Below are 18,679 nucleotides of genomic sequence, written 5' to 3'. Positions count from 1 at the left end.
TACAGCATCAAACCCGCAGCATCCAGATGTTACAGTATAGTGGATGGGATCTCTAGAAATTCAATGTCCACTATGCGTGCATCAAAGGCTGCGAATCACCAGTGGACACGGACATGCAGTGTGTCTTTCAGGACCGCAGCATGTCAAATTCTCTTGCGGAGTCGCTAGTCTCTACAACAGAAATTTTAATGTATAGAATGTACTAGAATGTATAGAATGTGGTAAATACGCATGGTTCAGGGAACATATGTGGATTTACCTGTGTTCAATAGAATGCAACGTTTTGGACACAGCAAAAAATATGCTGTGTCCAAAGCATTGCAATGTCCAAATCGTGAGCTCAGAGCCTAAAATTAAAAAACAAAAAATTGCATGGGCTCCCGTGTCATTTTTAGAACCAGCAGAGGGAAAGCCAACCGCTGGGGGCTAATATTAGCAGCCGGAGTAGGGGCCATTAGCCAACAATGTTCCCTGGCCATTAATATCAGCCCACAGCTGTTTGGTTAGCTTTTACTGGCTAGATTACAGGGGGACCCCAGAAAAAAATTGATGTGGGGTCCCCCTATAAAATCTAACCAGCAAACGCTAAACTAGACAGCTGCGGGCTGATATTAATAGACAGGGAAGGGGCCATGGATACTAGCCCCCTCCGTGGCTAATAATATCACCCCTCAGCAGTCCCAGAAATGTCGCATCCATACGATGCACCAAATCTGGTGCTTAGCCTCCTCTCTTCCCACTGCCCTGTAGCGGTGGCTAGTAGGGTAATGGGGTTGAGGTTCAATTCAGCCTTGTATTGGCAGCTGACATGAAGCCCAGGTTAGTAATGGAGGGTGTCTATAAGATTCCCCCATTACTAACCGCATAGTAAAATGGTCACCGCTTTTTCAATAAAAGACACGGCCAGAATAAAGTATTTTAATTAAATAAAAAAACACACGGTTCTACAATTTATTTTTTTTTCTACAATTTTTTTTAATTACCCTCTGTGCACGAAGCTCTCAATCTCCTGAAAGAAGCGTAAAATAACAAACAACCATATCCCTCACTGGTCCTCCGTCAACGACGCAGTTCATGATTACACCAACGAGTGTCCCACTGCGATCCGTGTCACTTCTACAGTAGTGACATCAGAAATCACTGATGTCACTGCTGTAGAAGACAGCATTGTACACTGACAAGGAGTGTAAAATCATTCCTGTCAGTGTACATTGCTGTGCAGGAGTGCGGTCACTGGGGTTGATCAGCTGAAGATGCTGTTGATCAGCTGAAGAAGGTGAGCTTACCACCCTGGGAACATTCTTGCGATTGGTTCCCAGGGTCAGGGCCAGGGTCAGGTTTTGAGCACCTTGAGGGGTGCAGTTTTTAGAATGGTGTCACTTTTGGGTATTTTCTGTCATAAAGACCTCTCCAAGTGACTTCAAATGTGATGTGGTCCCTAAAAAATGGTTTTGTAAATTTTGTTGGAAAAATGAGAAATCGCTGGTCAACATTTAACCCTTATAGCTCGCTAACAAAAAAAAATTTTGGTTCCAAAATTGTGCTTATGTAAAGTAGACATGTGGGAATGTTATTTATTAACTCTTTTGTGTGACATATCGCTCTAATTTCAGGGCTTAAAAATTCAAATTTTGAAAATTGCAAAATTTTCAAAATTTTCGCCAAATTTCCGTTTTTTTCACAAATAAACGCAAGTGATATCGAAGAAATTTTTCCACAATCATGAAGTACAATATGTCACGAAAAAACAATCTCAGAATCAGGGGGATCCGTTGAAGCGTTCCAGAGTAATTACCTCATAAAGTGACAGTGGTCAGAATTGTAAAAATTGGCCCGGTCATTAACGTGCAAACCACCCGCGGGGCTTAAGGGGTTAAAGAATGTGTCTGTTGTAATTCAAATAAAGTGTTTACTCTGTGTCTGTGTGTTTATTTAACTCTTTACTTTACTTTAATTGGGTTTGGTCGTGTAAAGGTCTTGATATTACCAAACAAAAGAGCTAGGTGTCAGCTGATCCCATTCACCCAATACCATTAGCATTCCCATTCATGTAATTTATGCGGCTGCTGTGAGCTGCTATTTTTAGCCTGGGAAGGTGACATTTGCAAACATTTACCCTGGCCATAATTAACATCTCACAGCTGTTTCGTTAGCCGCTAAGTCCCCATGAACAGCAACAAGCAGGGCTTTGGACGCAGAATATTTTTTTTAATGCCTCACTTTTGTTGTTGGTAAATGTGAATCCACCGTATATAATGACACTTCAATCAGTCAAAATCTCAAGCGGAGACTAGCGTGTCCACTACAGAAATGTACATGGGTGAGTTTGGGTACGTGGCCACGGTCAGGAGCCGCTGCAGGTTTGAGGCTGCGTGTCTATACAGCATCAAACCCGCAGCATCCAGATGTTACAGTATAGTGGATGGGATCTCTAGAAATCCAATGTCCACTATGCGTGCATCAAAGGCTGCCAATCACCAGTGGACACGGACATGCAGTGTGTCTTTCAGGACCGCAGCATGTCAAATTCTCTTGCGGAGTCGCTAGTCTCTACAACAGAAATTTTAATGTATAGAATGTACTAGAATGTATAGAATGTGGTAAATACGCATGGTTCAGGGAGCATATGTGGATTTACCTGTGTTCAATAGAATGCAACGTTTTGGACACAGCAAAAAATATGCTGTGTCCAAAGCATTGCAATGTTCAAATCGTGAGCTCAGAGCCTAAAATTAAAAAACAAAAAATTGCATGGGCTCCCGTGTAGAGATGAGCGTTGTTCTACTCGAACTGTTCGCCAATCTCAAATTCGAGCTGTTTTGGGCGGTGTTCGAGCCGGTCGGCGAACACGAACAATTTGAGAAAAATTCGGCTGTTCGAGGTTATGTTCGATAACTGTTCGTGCACCAAAATCATAACTGGATTTTTTCTCAGTAATGATGAAAATTAATGTTAATACGCAGTTTGAGTGTACAGCGGGGCGGGGGGAGGGGCAGGGGATGGATCTCTGCAGGAACAATGAAGATCTCCATTTTTTTTTCTCTTTCCCGCATTTGCAGTGGGGAGTGGAATCTGTCAGCCTATCAGCAGCGCACACACGGAGCGAAGTGCTTTTTTCACACAAGCAAGGGCATGTGTGATTGGCAGTGTATGTCACATGTCCTTGCCCTATAAGACCAAGCCATTTTCCCCGTCGCCACCAGCTGCAGCTGCGTGTTAGACGGCACCGCTGTTGCTGTGTGCGCTATACCTTGTTAATTTCAAGCCAATTTTCGCACAAATATACAGATAGCTTGGGAGTAGGGAATAGTTGTGATTGCAGTCCTTTTAAGGACTAGGTTACAGCATTTCCTACGACTTTTATCAGGCAGGTCTGTGCTCTTAAATAGATAGATTGTGGGAGTAAAGACTAATTGTAATTGGAGTCCTTTTCAGGACTAGGTTACATCAGTTCCTATCAGTTTTTGCCAGGCAGGTCTGTGCCAGTGCTGTGCAAGTTTTTTTCACAGCATTTGGCTGAATCTAGCAAAGCTAATCCTTTTTGGCCTATTGCAGAGTGTGTTAGTCAGTGGAGTAGCCTATCTGTGTTGCAAGATATACCACCTGTGTATAGAATACCAATTTTTTTACTGCACCTAGTGAAGTAAAATCTTTTGGGCATAGCATCATTCTATTAGTCCATCTATACTGACCTCCATCAGGTTCCAAACTGAATATAATTTTTTTCTGCATCTAGCTCTGAAAAAATATTTGGGCTTCTAGCAGTGTGTGGGACTTGGTCTATTAGTCCATCTATACTGACCTCCATCAGGTTGCAAATTAAAAATAATTTTTTTCTTCATTTAGCTCTGAAAAAATATTTGGGCTTCTAGCAGTGTGTGGGACTTGTTCTATTAGTCCTTCTATACTGACCTCCAGCAGGTTGCAAATTGAATATAATTTTTTTCTGCATCTAGCTCTGAAAAAATATTTGGGCTTCTAGCGGTGTGTGGGACTTGGTCTATTAGTCCATCTATACTGACCTCCATCAGGTTGCAAATTAAAAATAATTTTTTTCTGCATCTAGCTCTGAAAAAATATTTGGGCTTCTAGCAGTGTGTGGGACTTGGTCTATTAGTCCATCTATACTGACCTCCATCAGGTTGCAAATTAAAAATAATTTTTTTCTTCATTTATCTCTGAAAAAATATTTGGGCTTCTAGCAGCGTGTGGGACTTGTTCTATTAGTCCATCTATACTGACCTCCATCAGGTTGCAAATTAAAAATAATTTTTTTCTGCATCTAGCTCTGAAAAAATATTTGGGCTTCTAGCAGTGTGTGGGACTTGGTCTATTAGTCCATCTATACTGACCTCCATCAGGTTGCAAATTAAAAATAATTTTTTTCTGCATCTAGCTCTGAAAAAAATATTTGGGCTTCTAGCAGTGTGTGGGACTTGGTCTATTAGTCCATCTATACTGACCTCCATCAGGTTGCAAATTGAATAAAAAAATTTTCTGCATCTAGCTCTGAAAAAATATTTGGGCTTCTAGCGGTGTGTGGGACTTGGTCTATTAGTCCATCTATACTGACCTCCATCAGGTTGCAAATTAAAAATAACTTTTTTCTGCATCTAGCTCTGAAAAAATTTTTGGGCTTCTAGCAGTGTGTGGGACTTGGTCTATTAGTCCATCTATACTGACCTCCATCAGGTTGCAAATTAAAAATAATTTTTTTCTTCATTTAGCTCTGAAAAAATATTTGGGCTTCTAGCAGTGTGTGGGACTTGTTCTATTAGTCCTTCTATACTGACGTCCAGCAGGTTGCAAATTGAATATAATTTTTTTCTGCATCTAGCTCTGAAAAAATATTTGGGCTTCTAGCGGTGTGTGGGACTTGGTCTATTAGTCCATCTATACTGACCTCCATCAGGTTGCAAATTAAAAATATTTTTTTCTGCATCTAGCTCTGAAAAAATATTTGGGCTTCTAGCAGTGTGTGGGACTTGGTCTATTAGTCCATCTATACTGACCTCCATCAGGTTGCAAATTAAAAATAATTTTTTTCTGCATCTAGCTCTGAAAAAATATTTGGGCTTCTAGCAGTGTGTGGGACTTGGTCTATTAGTCCATCTATACTGACCTCCATCAGGTTGCAAATTGAATAAAAAAATTTTCTGCATCTAGCTCTGAAAAAATATTTGGGCTTCTAGCGGTGTGTGGGACTTGGTCTATTAGTCCATCTATACTGACCTCCATCAGGTTGCAAATTAAAAATAATTTTTTTCTGCATCTAACCCAGCCAATAGTTTTGGCCTAATACCACAGTTTGGCCACTCAGCTCTGCTCGGTTACCATCCATTGTTTTTTTGTGCAAACAACTCCAGAGTTGTGAATTAGTTAACCACCAAAATGAGTGGAAAAAGGCCTGCTGCTGGTGGAAAGGGGAATAGGCGTGTTGGGAAGGGGAAAAAAGGTTGTGTCCGTGGGGTAGGTGCAGAAGAAAGACCATCTTCCAGCCAAACTAAAATGTCTACTTCTTTTAGCGGACAATGTGATAAGATCCCTTTCTTACGGCCACGCCAATCGCTACAAATTCCAGATGAGGCACAAAAACAGCAGGTGCTTCAACGGATATCAAGTGCTCCTTTAAGTGGGCTCTCCTCCACATCAACTTCAACATCACAAATACTCCAGTCCTCAAAGGTGTCACCCAAATCGCACTTGCTTCCTTACAGCTCCCAAATCTCCAGCTGCCCGTCTGAGTATGAGGTAGAACAGATGGTTGAGTCTGCAGAGCTGTTTACTCATACTATAGCCTGGGAATCAGAGGTCGACTCCAGCGCTTCTGTGAATCCAGACGAGGAAATGATCTGCACTGATGCCCAGAATCTTTATGAGTCGGATCCAGGACCAGACGCAGAAGGTTCTGACCATAATGTAGACCCTCATTCCCAAACTGTAACTCCTGTTGGTGGAGACAATGAGGAAGACGATGATAAGACTCAAATACCTGATTGGAGCGACAACTTTAGTTTTTTGTCAGGGCAGGAACAGGTTGGCTCTGAGGACGACGGGTGTGATAACGCACAGGGTGATGATGATGAGGTCGGAGATCCCACTTACTGTCAACCCACAGTCAGCCAAGAGATGAGGTCAGCAGAGGAGGTGGAGGAAGATGCTAGTGACGACGAGGTCAGGTTGCGCCTTCCTGGACAGAGACGTAGTGCTGGAAGCACGTCAACAACTGCATCCTCAAACACAACTCTGCCTCTCACCACAAGTCGTGGTGGCTCTTCAGGTCGCATGGGTGCTAAGCCTTGCATAGCCTGGGCATTTTTTCAGATCGATAAAGATGACCCAACTCGTGTTATCTGTAACATTTGTCAGCAAAAGCTAAGTAGAGGCCAAAAAATACATAGTTTGAGTACTTCATGCATGAACCGGCACATGGACATGAAGCATAAGTTGCAGTGGGAAGCTCAGTGTGCTACAATGCGGTCTAGCCGGCCGGGCCAACCACCGTCTGCCATATCTTGTGCATCCGCGGCCTCTTCATCCTCTGTGACTGGGGGGACAGCAGTCACACCTGTTTTGGGGCGCAGACCTGCCACCTCTTTACCCGCAACAGCCAGCGTGATTGGCAGGTCATCATTTTCTTTGGAGGTGGTAACACCAGCTGGTCTTGAGCGCTGTCCGACATCGATAGCACCACCTTTGGATCAAGGCAACCTAACATGTCCGCCTGCATCTTCCTCACAGACCGGCAGTTTGCCGGGGACACCCTTATCAACCCCGTCTAAGCACAATAGCCAGCCCTCGGTCCCTCAGATGTGGACAAGTAAAAGACCATTTCCTCCTAGCCATGAGAAAGCTAAGAGGTTGAATTTCACCATCTGCAAGCTCTTGGCTACAGAAATGCTGCCTTTCCGCCTGGTGGACACAGAGGATTTTCGAGACCTTATGTCCGTCGCAGTGCCCCAGTACCAGATGCCCAGTCGGCACTACTTCTCAAAGAAAGGTGTGCCTGCGCTCCACCAGCATGTCGCACACAACATCACCGCTTCTTTGAGAAACTCTGTGTGTGACAGGGTGCATTTCACCACAGACACTTGGACGAGTAGGCATGGACAGGGGCGTTACATGTCGCTGACTGGGCACTGGGTAACTATGGTGACAGCAGGACAAGGGGCTGCTGTCCAAGTCTTGCCGTCCCCACGAGTTGTGCGTCAATCCTCTTTATGTCATTTTTCCTCCACTGCTTCTGCCTCCTCAACCTCCTCTCGGTCTTCCACCTGCACCCAAAGCCTGTCTGGTCATGCCACAAGCTTTCTAACTGCGCAGAAGGGATCCTGCACACCTCCTTACTATGCTGGAAGTAGGGCTCAACGTCATCAGGCGGTTTTTACATTGAAATGTCTGGGAAATGTGAGTCACACAGCTGAGGAGTTGTGGTCAGCTCTGGAGAACCAATTTCATGAATGGTTGTCTCCACTGGACCTGAAACCAGGGAAGGCCGTGTGCGACAATGCTGCAAACCTGGGTGCGGCCCTTCGCCGGGGCAATGTCACACACGTGCCTTGTATGGCTCACGTGTTGAACCTGGTTGTCCAGCAATTTTTAGCCCACTATCCCAGACTAGATGGCCTTCTGCAGAGGGCACGGTCGCTGTGTGCTCACTTCCGCCGTTCGCATCCCGCAGCTCAGCGACTTACATCTCTACAGAAGTCGTTGGGCCTGCCACTTCACCGGCTAAAATGCGATGTGCCTACCCGGTGGAATTCAACTCTGCACATGTTGCAGCGACTGTGGCAGCACCGACAAGCCCTGGTGCAATACGTTCTGACGTATAGCCTGGGCCAACGAGATTCAGAGGTGGGGCAAATCACGCTGGAGGAGTGGTCTCAGATCAGGGACCTATGCACCCTTCTGCACAGTTTTGAAATGGCGACGAAGATGTTTAGTGCTGACGATGCCATTATCAGCATGACTATTCCGGTGATTTACATGCTGGAGCACATGTTAAACAGAATTCGGAGTCAGGTGGTGGCACAAGAGGAGGTGGAGGAAGTAGAGGAGGAGGAGTTGTATGCGGAAGGGCTAACATCTGCAAGGTCCAGACGGTCGGCAGCACCAAGGCGGCAGGCATGTGAGGGTGGGGGAGATGATTTTACCAGGGCGCATGGTAGCAGCCAAACTAGTGAGGAAGGTGCAGGAGCCCAGGAAGAAGTGGAGGACGAACTGATGGAAGACTCATCAGATGAGGGAGACCTTGATCACATTTCTGTTGTGCGAGGTTGGGGGGAGAGGACAGAGGAAGGAAGCATGATTGCTACCTCGCCACCAACACAACAGGGACTTGGTGCTCCTGGATGCGCAACACACATGAGTGCCTTCTTGCTGCACTACCTGCAACATGACCCTCGAATTGTGAGAATTAGAAATAATCCTGACTACTGGGTTGCCACACTGTTAGATCCCCGGTACAAAAGTAAATTTGCAGAAATTATTCCTGCCATAGAAAGGGATGCACGCATGCAGGAGTATCAGCAGAGACTGTTGCAGAATCTTACATGTGCTTTTCCACAAAATACCAGTGGTGCACGTAGTGAATCTCACAGTTCCAACTTGCCAACCGTGGGACCGTCAAGTGTTCAGCACTCAAACCGTAACAGAACCACAGTATCTGCTGGTAACATCAATTTTGCGGAATCATTTCACCACTTTTTTAGCCCATCCTTTGCAAGGCCACAGGAGACAAGAAGTCTGACACATAGTCAACGCCTAGAGACGATGGTACAGGAGTATCTCCAAGTAAACATTGAAGCCACGACTGTGTCACTGGACCCTTGCTCTTTTTGGGCTTCCAATCTGGATAAATGGCCGGAGCTAGCCACTTACGCCTTGGAGATCTTGTCATGCCCCGCAGCCAGCGTTCTGTCTGAACGTGTGTTCAGCGCTGCTGGTGGTGTGCTGACAGATAAGCGCACGCGGCTCTCCACTGATAATGTAGACAGACTCACGTTCATAAAGATGAACAAATCATGGATCCGAAACGACTTTTCTACCCCTGTGTCATCCTGGGGAGAGTAAAAGCTTGATGATTGGTTAAAATCACCCTACCAACCGTTTTAAGCTTTCAAATTACTAATCATGTTTATCTGTATCTTGACTGGAAAATAATTTGGGCTTTGTAGCAGTGTGCAGCACTGATCCTATTAGGCCATCTATAATAAGCTTCACCAGATTTAAAATTAAAAATAATTTTTAGCTGCATCTAGCCCGGAAAATAATTTTGGGGCTCCGAGATGCGCAAGACACATTAGTGCCTTCTTGCTGCACTACCTGCAGCATGACCCTCATATTGTCAGAATTCGAAGTAATCATGACTACTGGGTTGCCACACTCTTAGATCCCCCAAACTTTTCGATCAACCTTTTCATTTTAATAAAGACCAAAAAAATGGTCATTTTTGAAATTATAAGCATTAGCAGGTTGTTAGAAACTGAAATCAAACAGTTTTCAACTCAAAACTTTATTCTAGGTGATGTTACATTTTCACATAGGACCCCTTGTTCGAAAGGAGCTTCTGAACTCTCTCGTCCATTGAATTTGTCAGGTTTTGGATGGTTTCTGCTTCAATTGTTTTGCATGAGGACAGAATACCCTCCCAGAGCTGTTGCTTAGATGTGAACTGCCTCCCGCCATCATAGACACTCCTTTTAATGATGCTCCAAAGGTTCTGAATGGGGTAGAGGTCAGGGGAGCATGGGGGTCACACCATAAGTTTGTCCCCTTTTATGCCCATATCAGCCAGAGATGCAGATATTTTATATGCAGCATGAGATGGTGCATTATCATGCAGAAAAATGATCTTGCTGTGAAATACACGGTTCTTCTTCTTGAACCATGGCAGGAAGTGCTGTTTGAGAAAATCCACATACATTATGGAGTTCATCTTTAGCGCCTTCAGGGATCCTAAAGGGGCCGACAATCTCTCTCCCCATGATTCCAGCCCAAAACATTACTCCACCTCCTCCTTGTTGGCGCTGTAGCCGTGTTTGCGTGGGGTGTCCATCAACCAGCCATCCTCCACTCCATTCATCTGGACCATCGAGCGCTGCACGGCACTCATCCGTGAACAAAACAGTTTTGAAATCAGTCTTCATGTAATGTTTGGCCCACTGGAGCCGTTTCTGCTTGTGTGAAGTGGATAGAGGAGGTCGACAGGATGGCATATGCACAGCTGCAAACCTCTGAAGGACCCTGCATCTTGTTGTTCGGGGGACGTTGGAGGCACAAGCAGCTTCAAAAACTTGTCTGCTGCTATGACAAGGCTTTTTTGCCGCTGCTGTTTCAACCTGACGTAATTGCCTGTAGGAAAGAGTCCTCAATTTGCCCTTATCAGCACGCACACGTGTGTACTGTGAATCAGCTACATACTTCTTGATTGCCAAGACACTTCATCCTGATCATCGCACAATGTTGATTGTAGTCATGCCTTGACCTAAACACTCCACAATTTGTTGCTTCTCAGCAGCCGACACATCCTTTTTCTTTCCCATTTTGGCAGAAAATGTAGGCTGCTTAATAATGTGAGAGAGCCTTCTTAAGTAGTCTTGCCTTTCATTGGACACACCTGCCAAACTAATTAGCACAGGTGTCTGCAATTGCTTACAGTGATATAAAGAGCCCTGACACACATCACCATCAATGAGTTTAACTGACAAACAAACAAATTCTTCCCTTATCACTCCTAAACACTTTTTGCATAATAATTTGGAACGCGGTGTACATGTGCTTTTCCACAAAACACCAGTGGTTCACGTAGTGAATCTTACAGTTCTAACTTGCCAACCGTGGTCTGTATGGAATTGTTCAATAAAGGGCCCAAAATTAAGATAACATAGATGGGAGAGGTCTCTATGAATAGGAATTCCTAAGTATTTGATACCCTGTGAGGGCCAGGCAAAGGGAAAGTTGGACTGGATGGAATCCTATATGGATTTAGGGAGGGAGACATCGAGGGCCTCAGACTTCGCTGCATTGATTTTAAAATTTTACCATGTAACAAAGTGATCTATTTCAGCCATAACAGCAGGGATGGATATATGTGATTGAGTGATATATACTAGGACATCATCAGCAAATAGAGAGCACTTGTACTCGGTGCCTCCCACCTCAATCCACCTAATATTGGGGTTATGGCGAATTGATGAGAGCAGGTGCTCCGTCACTAGGATGTATAAGAGAGGGGACAGAGGACATCCCTGCCTTGTCCCATTGGTGATTGTGAAAGGTGATGAAAATGTTCTGACGCACCCCCTGGGCCTTGGGACACCCGGAGCCGGACCCTTTTTGGTGGATGCTGGTGGTTGTAGACTTCGTGGCGGCGATCCGGTTCCGTGGCTCAGGGCGGTCAAACCAGTGGCGGAACTATTTATGTGGTTTTGATGTTTAAATGTCCGACTACGCCACCCGTGGATTGCGGTCAGAGTGAACCGCCGCTACAGGGCAGACCGCTGAGGCTGGTGTTGTGGGTGCAGCAGAGCGTAGCATAACTCCCCACGGGAGGAGTATAGCCTCAGGGCAGTGTATGCGGAGGATGGGGGTGATGGTGCAGGGCAGCAGCAGTAACGACACGGAGTCAGTGATGCAGTTCAGGGCCTTTACTCACAGTTCTTATTATCCAGACCACGTCTGCAGGTAACGGCTGCCCACGTCGTACTGTGCTCACCAGGTGAGGGGCTCAGACAACTCCCAGATAACTTTGGAGCGCTTCACAGGACCCCCTTTGTGTGTCCTTTGTCTGGCCTTTCTTACCAACACTTCTGTCCGGCTGCCTCGGGCCTCCTCTTGGTAAACTTGGCGCCAGTTTCCCTGACCCTATGTGGTGACTTCCTAGCGGGTGGAGCAAGGGGCTGCGCCACATAAAATGTCAGAGCCTCCGGTTTCTAGCTGAGGGTCGTTTCCTGCCTCCACTAGTTCGGGGACCGGTCTCCCCCTTTGGCCTGACCCCTCCACGCAGGTGGATTCGGGCGTGCGGTGGCGACTCGCTCGTCTGCACCCCTGGGATCCCTTCATTCCTCGTTCCTGGAGCCTTCTCCGCTCCTCTTCCTTCCTTCTCCCTCTTGCAGGCCTGGGCCTCTGTTACTAGGCCCGCCTCCGGAGCAGAGCTCATGCAGAGCCCCTGCTCCCTGCCACTTCTGCTCAGACTTCTCTGCACTGAACTAAGATGGTGCCCACCTTTTATACTCCCTTCTCAATGCACCCAGGAACTGCTTCCTCCCTGCTCCTGCACTGCAGGGTTCCCCTTCCTCAGTGTTCCCTCCCCCCACTCCAGCCAGGGACAGGGACTGTCGTGCCCATCTCAGGGGCATATTGGTCGCCCTGCCCCACGGCAATGTGGTGTAATGCATGCAGGTGTCGGGTCCTGATCCACACTCCATCCTTATCTGAGAGTGAGATATCACACCTCTGGGTGAGGTGCAATACGTCTGTAGCAACCGAGCCCTCGGTGCTACAGTTCCATTTATCTTCAGCCTAGGTGACGTATTGTGATACAGGGCCGTGATTTTGGCTATAAAAGGGTCCCCTAGACCCCTACCCCAAGCTTTTTAAGAGAATCATATATGGCGTGCCAGGAGACTCTATGGAATGCTTTCTCAGCATCCAACGAGAGTATCTACTTACAAATTTTTAACTGCATCTAGCCCAGGAAATACTTTGTGCCTAGTAGCAGTGTCTGCTAGTCAGCGGATTATCCCGGCTGTTAAGCAAGCTACACCACCTGTAGCTTGGACACTTAATTTTTTCAAAGGAAATGCTTCGGGACTACGGGATACTTAGTGAAGAGCATCAGGAGGCACCCCAAGGCATAGGGGCTGGGACTTTCACTAGGATGCCTTGCGGTGGACAGCCGAGCTCGATCCTTATAAAAGCTTTTTAACTGCAGCAGCTTTAGTGGACGCTACTGGAGCTGGAATTACGCGGCTGCTGGCATGAGACTTGCCCTCCAATAGATCCTTGTAAATGGATTTAAAGTGTATTCATTCAAATTAGAGGGACAATTTAAATTAAAAAGCTTAGAGCTGCCTCCACCACAGGGGGGCTCTCTCGACCCACCAGCGGACAGGCACCAGTATTGGGAGAGGGGGGCTGGCCGTCAGGGTTCACCGCGGCTCTGGCACAAACCCGGCGACACGGAGGTGGCACGGGCAGGAGCGGACTGGCCGTCTCGGCTTCTCACTTTTTGGATTTTAGAAGGGCATGACATGCCTATATCTGTGTCTCCCCCTCCTTTTACTCCTCCACCTCTTTTCTTTTCGCATGACTATATGTACTTGTCACTTTTCCATGTGTTAGTTGTGTCTTCTGAGCAGTTTGTCAGCTTTTGGACACCTTTGAAGGTGTTTTCTATGTGTTTCTATGTGTTTTTGTTTGCCTGCCATTGGTTTTAACGGTGTTCGAAGGTGTTCGACGAACAGTTCGACGAACAGTTCGGCGAACACACGGGTGTTCGACGAACCGAACCGAACTCGAACACTACGGGGGTGGCTCAACACTACTCCCGTGTCATTTTTAGAACCAGCAGAGGGAAAGCCAACCGCTGGGGGCTAATATTAGCAGCCGGAGTAGGGGCCATTAGCCAACAATGTTCCCTGGCCATTAATATCAGCCCACAGCTGTTTGGTTAGCTTTCACTGGCTAGATTACAGGGGGACCCCAGAAAAAAATTGATGTGGGGTCCCCCTATAAAATCTAACCAGCAAACGCTAAACTAGACAGCTGCGGGCTGATATTAATAGACAGGGAAGGGGCCATGGATACTAGCCCCCTCTGTGGCTAATAATATCACCCCTCAGCAGTCCCAGAAATGTCGCATCCATACGATGCACCAAATCTGGTGCTTAGCCTCCTCTCTTCCCACTGCCCTGTAGCGGTGGCTAGTAGAGTAATGGGGTTGAGGTTCAAGTCAGCCTTGTATTGGCAGCTGACATAAAGCCCAGGTTAGTAATGGAGGGCGTCTATAAGATTCCTCCATTACTAACCGCATAGTAAAATGGTCACCGCTTTTTCAATAAAAGACACGGCCAGAATAAAGTATTTTAATTAAATAAAAAAACACACGGTTCTACAATTTATTTTTTTTTCTACAATTTTTTTTAATTACCCTCTGTGCACGAAGCTCTCAATCTCCTGAAAGAAGCGTAAAATAACAAACAACCATATCCCTCACCTGTCCTCCGTCAACGACGCAGTTCATGATTACACCAATGAGTGTCCCACTGCGATCCGTGTCACTTCTACAGTAGTGACATCAGAAATCACTGATGTCACTGCTGTAGAAGACAGCATTGTACACTGACAAGGAGTGTAAAATCATTCCTGTCAGTGTACATTGCTGTGCAGGAGTGCGGTCACTGGGGTTGATCAGCTGAAGATGCTGTTGATCAGCTGAAGAAGGTGAGCTTACCACCCTGGGAACATTCTTGCGATTGGTTCCCAGGGTCAGGGCCAGGGTCAGGTTTTGAGCACCTTGAGGGGTGCAGTTTTTAGAATGGTGTCACTTTTGGGTATTTTCTGTCATAAAGACCTCTCCAAGTGACTTCAAATGTGATGTGGTCCCTAAAAAAATGGTTTTGTAAATTTTGTTGGAAAAATGAGAAATCGCTGGTCAACTTTTAACCCTTATAGCTCCCTAACCAAAAAAAATGTTGGTTCCAAAATTGTGCTTATGTAAAGTAGACATGTGGGAATGTTATTTATTAACTCTTTTGTGTGACATATCGCTCTGATTTCAGGGCTTAAAAATTCAAATTTTGAAAATTGCAAAATTTTCAAAATTTTTGCCAAATTTCCGTTTTTTTCACAAATAAACGCAAGTGATATCGAAGAAATTTTTCCACAATCATGAAGTACAATATGTCACGAAAAAACATTCTCAGAATCAGGGGGATCCGTTGAAGCGTTCCAGAGTAATTACCTCATAAAGTGACAGTGGTCAGAATTGTAAAAATTGGCCCGGTCATTAACGTGCAAACCACCCGCGGGGCTTAAGGGGTTAAAGAATGTGTCTGTTGTAATTCAAATAAAGTGTTTACTCTGTGTCTGTGTGTTTATTTAACTCTTTACTTTACTTTAATTGGGTTTGGTCATGTAAAGGTCTTGACATTACCAAACAAAAGAGCTAGGTGTCAGCTGATCCCATTCACCCAATACCATTAGCATTCCCATTCATGTAATTTATGCGGCTGCTGTGAGCTGCTATTTTTAGCCTGGGAAGGTGACATTTGCAAACATTTTCCCTGGCCATAATTAACATCTCACAGCTGTTTCGTTAGCCGCTAAGTCCCCATGAACAGCAACAAGCAGCGCTTTGGACGCAGAATATTTTTTTTAATGCCTCACTTTTGTTGTTGGTAAATGTGAATCCACCGTATATAATGGCACTTCAATCAGTCAAAATCTCAAGCGGAGACTAGCGTGTCCACTACAGAAATGTACATGGGTGAGTTTGGGTACGTGGCCACGGTCAGGAGCCGCTGCAGGTTTGAGGCTGCGTGTCTATACAGCATCAAACCCGCAGCATCCAGATGTTACAGTATAGTGGATGGGATCTCTAGAAATCCAATGTCCACTATGCGTGCATCAAAGGCTACGAATCACCAGTGGACACGGACATGCAGTGTGTCTTTCAGGACCGCAGCATGTCAAATTCTCTTGCGGAGTCGCTAGTCTCTACAACAGAAATTTTAATGTATAGAATGTACTAGAATGTATAGAATGTGGTAAATACGCATGGTTCAGGGAACATATGTGGATTTACCTGTGTTCAATATAATGCAACGTTTTGGACACAGCAAAAAATATGCTGTGTCCAAAGCATTGCAATGTCCAAATTGTGAGCTCAGAGCCTAAAATTAAAAAACAAAAAATTGCATGGGCTCCCGTGTCATTTTTAGAACTAGCAGAGGGAAAGCCAACCGCTGGGGGCTAATATTAGCAGCCGGAATACGGGCCATTAGCCAACAATGTTCCCTGGCCATTAATATCAGCCCACAGCTGTTTGGTTAGCTTTTACTGGCTAGATTACAGGGGGACCCCAGAAAAAAATTGATGTGGGGTCCCCCTATAAAATCTAACCAGCAAACGCTAAACTAGACAGCTGCGGGCTGATATTAATAGACAGGGAAGGGGCCATGGATACTAGCCCCCTCCGTGGCTAATAATATCACCCCTCAGCAGTCCCAGAAATGTCTCATCCATACGATGCACCAAATCTGGTGCTTAGCCTCCTCTCTTCCCACTGCCCTGTAGCGGTGGCTAGTAGGGTAATGGGGTTGAGGTTCAAGTCAGCCTTGTATTGGCAGCTGACATGAAGCCCAGGTTAGTAATGGAGGGCGTCTATAAGATTCCCCCATTACTAACCGCATAGTAAAATGGTCACCGCTTTTTCAATAAAAGACACGGCCAGAATAAAGAATTTTAATTAAATAAAAAAACACACGGTTCTACAATTTATTTTTTTTTCTACAATTTTTTTTAATTACCCTCTGTGCACGAAGCTCTCAATCTCCTGAAAGAAGCGTAAAATAACAAACAACCATATCCCTCACCTGTCCTCCGTCAACGACGCAGTTCATGATTACACCAACGAGTGTCCCACTGCGATCCGTGTCACTTCTACAGTAGTGACATCAGAAATCACTGATGTCACTGCTGTAGAAGACAGCATTGTACACTGACAAGGAGTGTAAAATCATTCCTGTCAGTGTACATTGCTGTGCAGGAGTGCGGTCACTGGGGTTGATCAGCTGAAGATGCTGTTGATCAGCTGAAGAAGGTGAGCTTACCACCCTGGGAACATTCTTGCGATTGGTTCCCAGGGTCAGGTCACGTGCGCAAAAGTTGATCGGTGACGTCAGCGCAGGTCCTGGCAGCTCGGTACACTGTGGGGAGCGAGCCCGCTCCCCATAGTATACCGCTGGCCGCCAGGGAGAGAGCATCACCAGGGACCAGGAGGACACCGGGGGCCACCGGACAGGTGAGTATGAGGTTTATTATTTTATTTTAATTTTTTTTTTACAGCAGGCACGTGGGCTGGGCCGAGCAGACTACTGCTCCTCCCATCCACGCCGCTCTCGCTCTCGCTGTTATCAGCGGGAGCAGTGGTTGATGAGAGGAGTTGTAGTCCTCCTCTCCCGACCAGAATATCACACGTAGCGCGTTTCCGGCGCAAATTTGTGCCCATTGACTTTCATTGAAACCCAGCAAATCTGCATGTATATATAGTATACCTGCAGGCTTGCTGCAATTCAATGCAAGTCAATGTGCGCAAATTCGCGACGGAAACGCCCGAACAATGGTCCTGCTGCGGTTTTTAACGTAATGCGAATTTCCGCATCATGTGCACAGCACATCCGGATTCCAATTGCACTACCAAACAGACCTATTTACAAGCGTTTCAGCATCGTGTGAACTTAACCTTAGTCTTTACTAAGTACCCTGGACATTTTTCATTTTTGCACTTTTTTTTTTACTTCTTCCCTTCACCATTATATTTTTCCATTAACGTACCCACATAAGTGCTTGTTTTGTGTGGGATGAGTGGTAGTTTTCATTGCCTCATTCACTTTATCATAAAATGTACTGAAATACAGGAAAAAAAATCCAAATATGGGTAAATAGTTAAAAAAAATAAAACACAATTCTACCATTGATTTTTGTTTTTACTGTATTCTTTGAAAAATAAAATGGGCTGACAATATGATTCTCCAAGCATGATTACAGTGATATCAAGCTTGCATAGATTTTTTATATTCTAGTGGTTAAAAAATTCCATTCTAAACTTTAAAAAGAAATGTGATTTGTGTCATCATTTTCTGAAACACATAACTTTTTTTATTTTTCCATTGGGCTTGTTTTTGTGTCGTGCGCTAATATGTTTACTGAATGTTTTCATTCCTTTTTTCTTTACTATGTTTGCCTTATGGGTTCATTTAATATTTTTATAAATCAGACGAACAAATGTCACAATACCAAATTAAATTTAGTTTTTAATGTATTTTTTGGACTATAAGACGCACTGGATTATAAGACTCAATCCAAATTTTGCGGTGGAAAATAGGAAAAAAAAGATTTTTAGAAGATGGGGGTCCATCTTATAGTCCAAATTTAAGGTATCTTACCTGGGAGCAGTGGCGGTGGAGCAGGGTCCCAGGAGGCATGGTTCCTTCCTCAGGAAGCCAGCGGAGGCAGAATTGGGGCAATGCTGTGGGCCTTGCATGGGAGGATGGAGTGTCCAAGCGGTAAGATGCTGCGGGCCCAATGTCGATGGTGAGGCAGCGCAGAGTGCATTGCGTGGAGCAGGGTCCCTTCCTCAGGAAGCCAGCAATGGCAGAAGTGGAGTGATGCTGAGGGGCCGTTGTCAGCGGTGAGCAGAGTGGAGTGCATCATTAAGCTTCCCGGCGGACATACTCCTGAAGCTGTGGGACCGCCTCGGGCCGTCATTTTCCTGAAGCCTGGGGCGCCCCATAACTTTAGGAAAAGGGCCACCAGGAAAGCAATGATGGCCTTCACTCTGCTCACCACCGACACTAGACCAGTTTCCTGAGGAAGGGACCCTGCTCCACCACCGCCGCAATCCCCTGGTAAACCTGCATTCGGACTATATGACGCACCACCCATTTTCCTCCCA

The sequence above is a fragment of the Phyllobates terribilis genome, unplaced genomic scaffold (genome assembly GCF_046119375.1).
Source record: "Phyllobates terribilis strain yellow unplaced genomic scaffold, ASM4611937v1 Scaffold_2__4_contigs__length_985480577, whole genome shotgun sequence".
Taxonomy (NCBI): Eukaryota; Metazoa; Chordata; class Amphibia; order Anura; family Dendrobatidae; genus Phyllobates; species Phyllobates terribilis.
The sequence above is the reverse complement of the archived record's forward strand: the minus strand, read 5'-3'. Positions refer to the sequence as shown.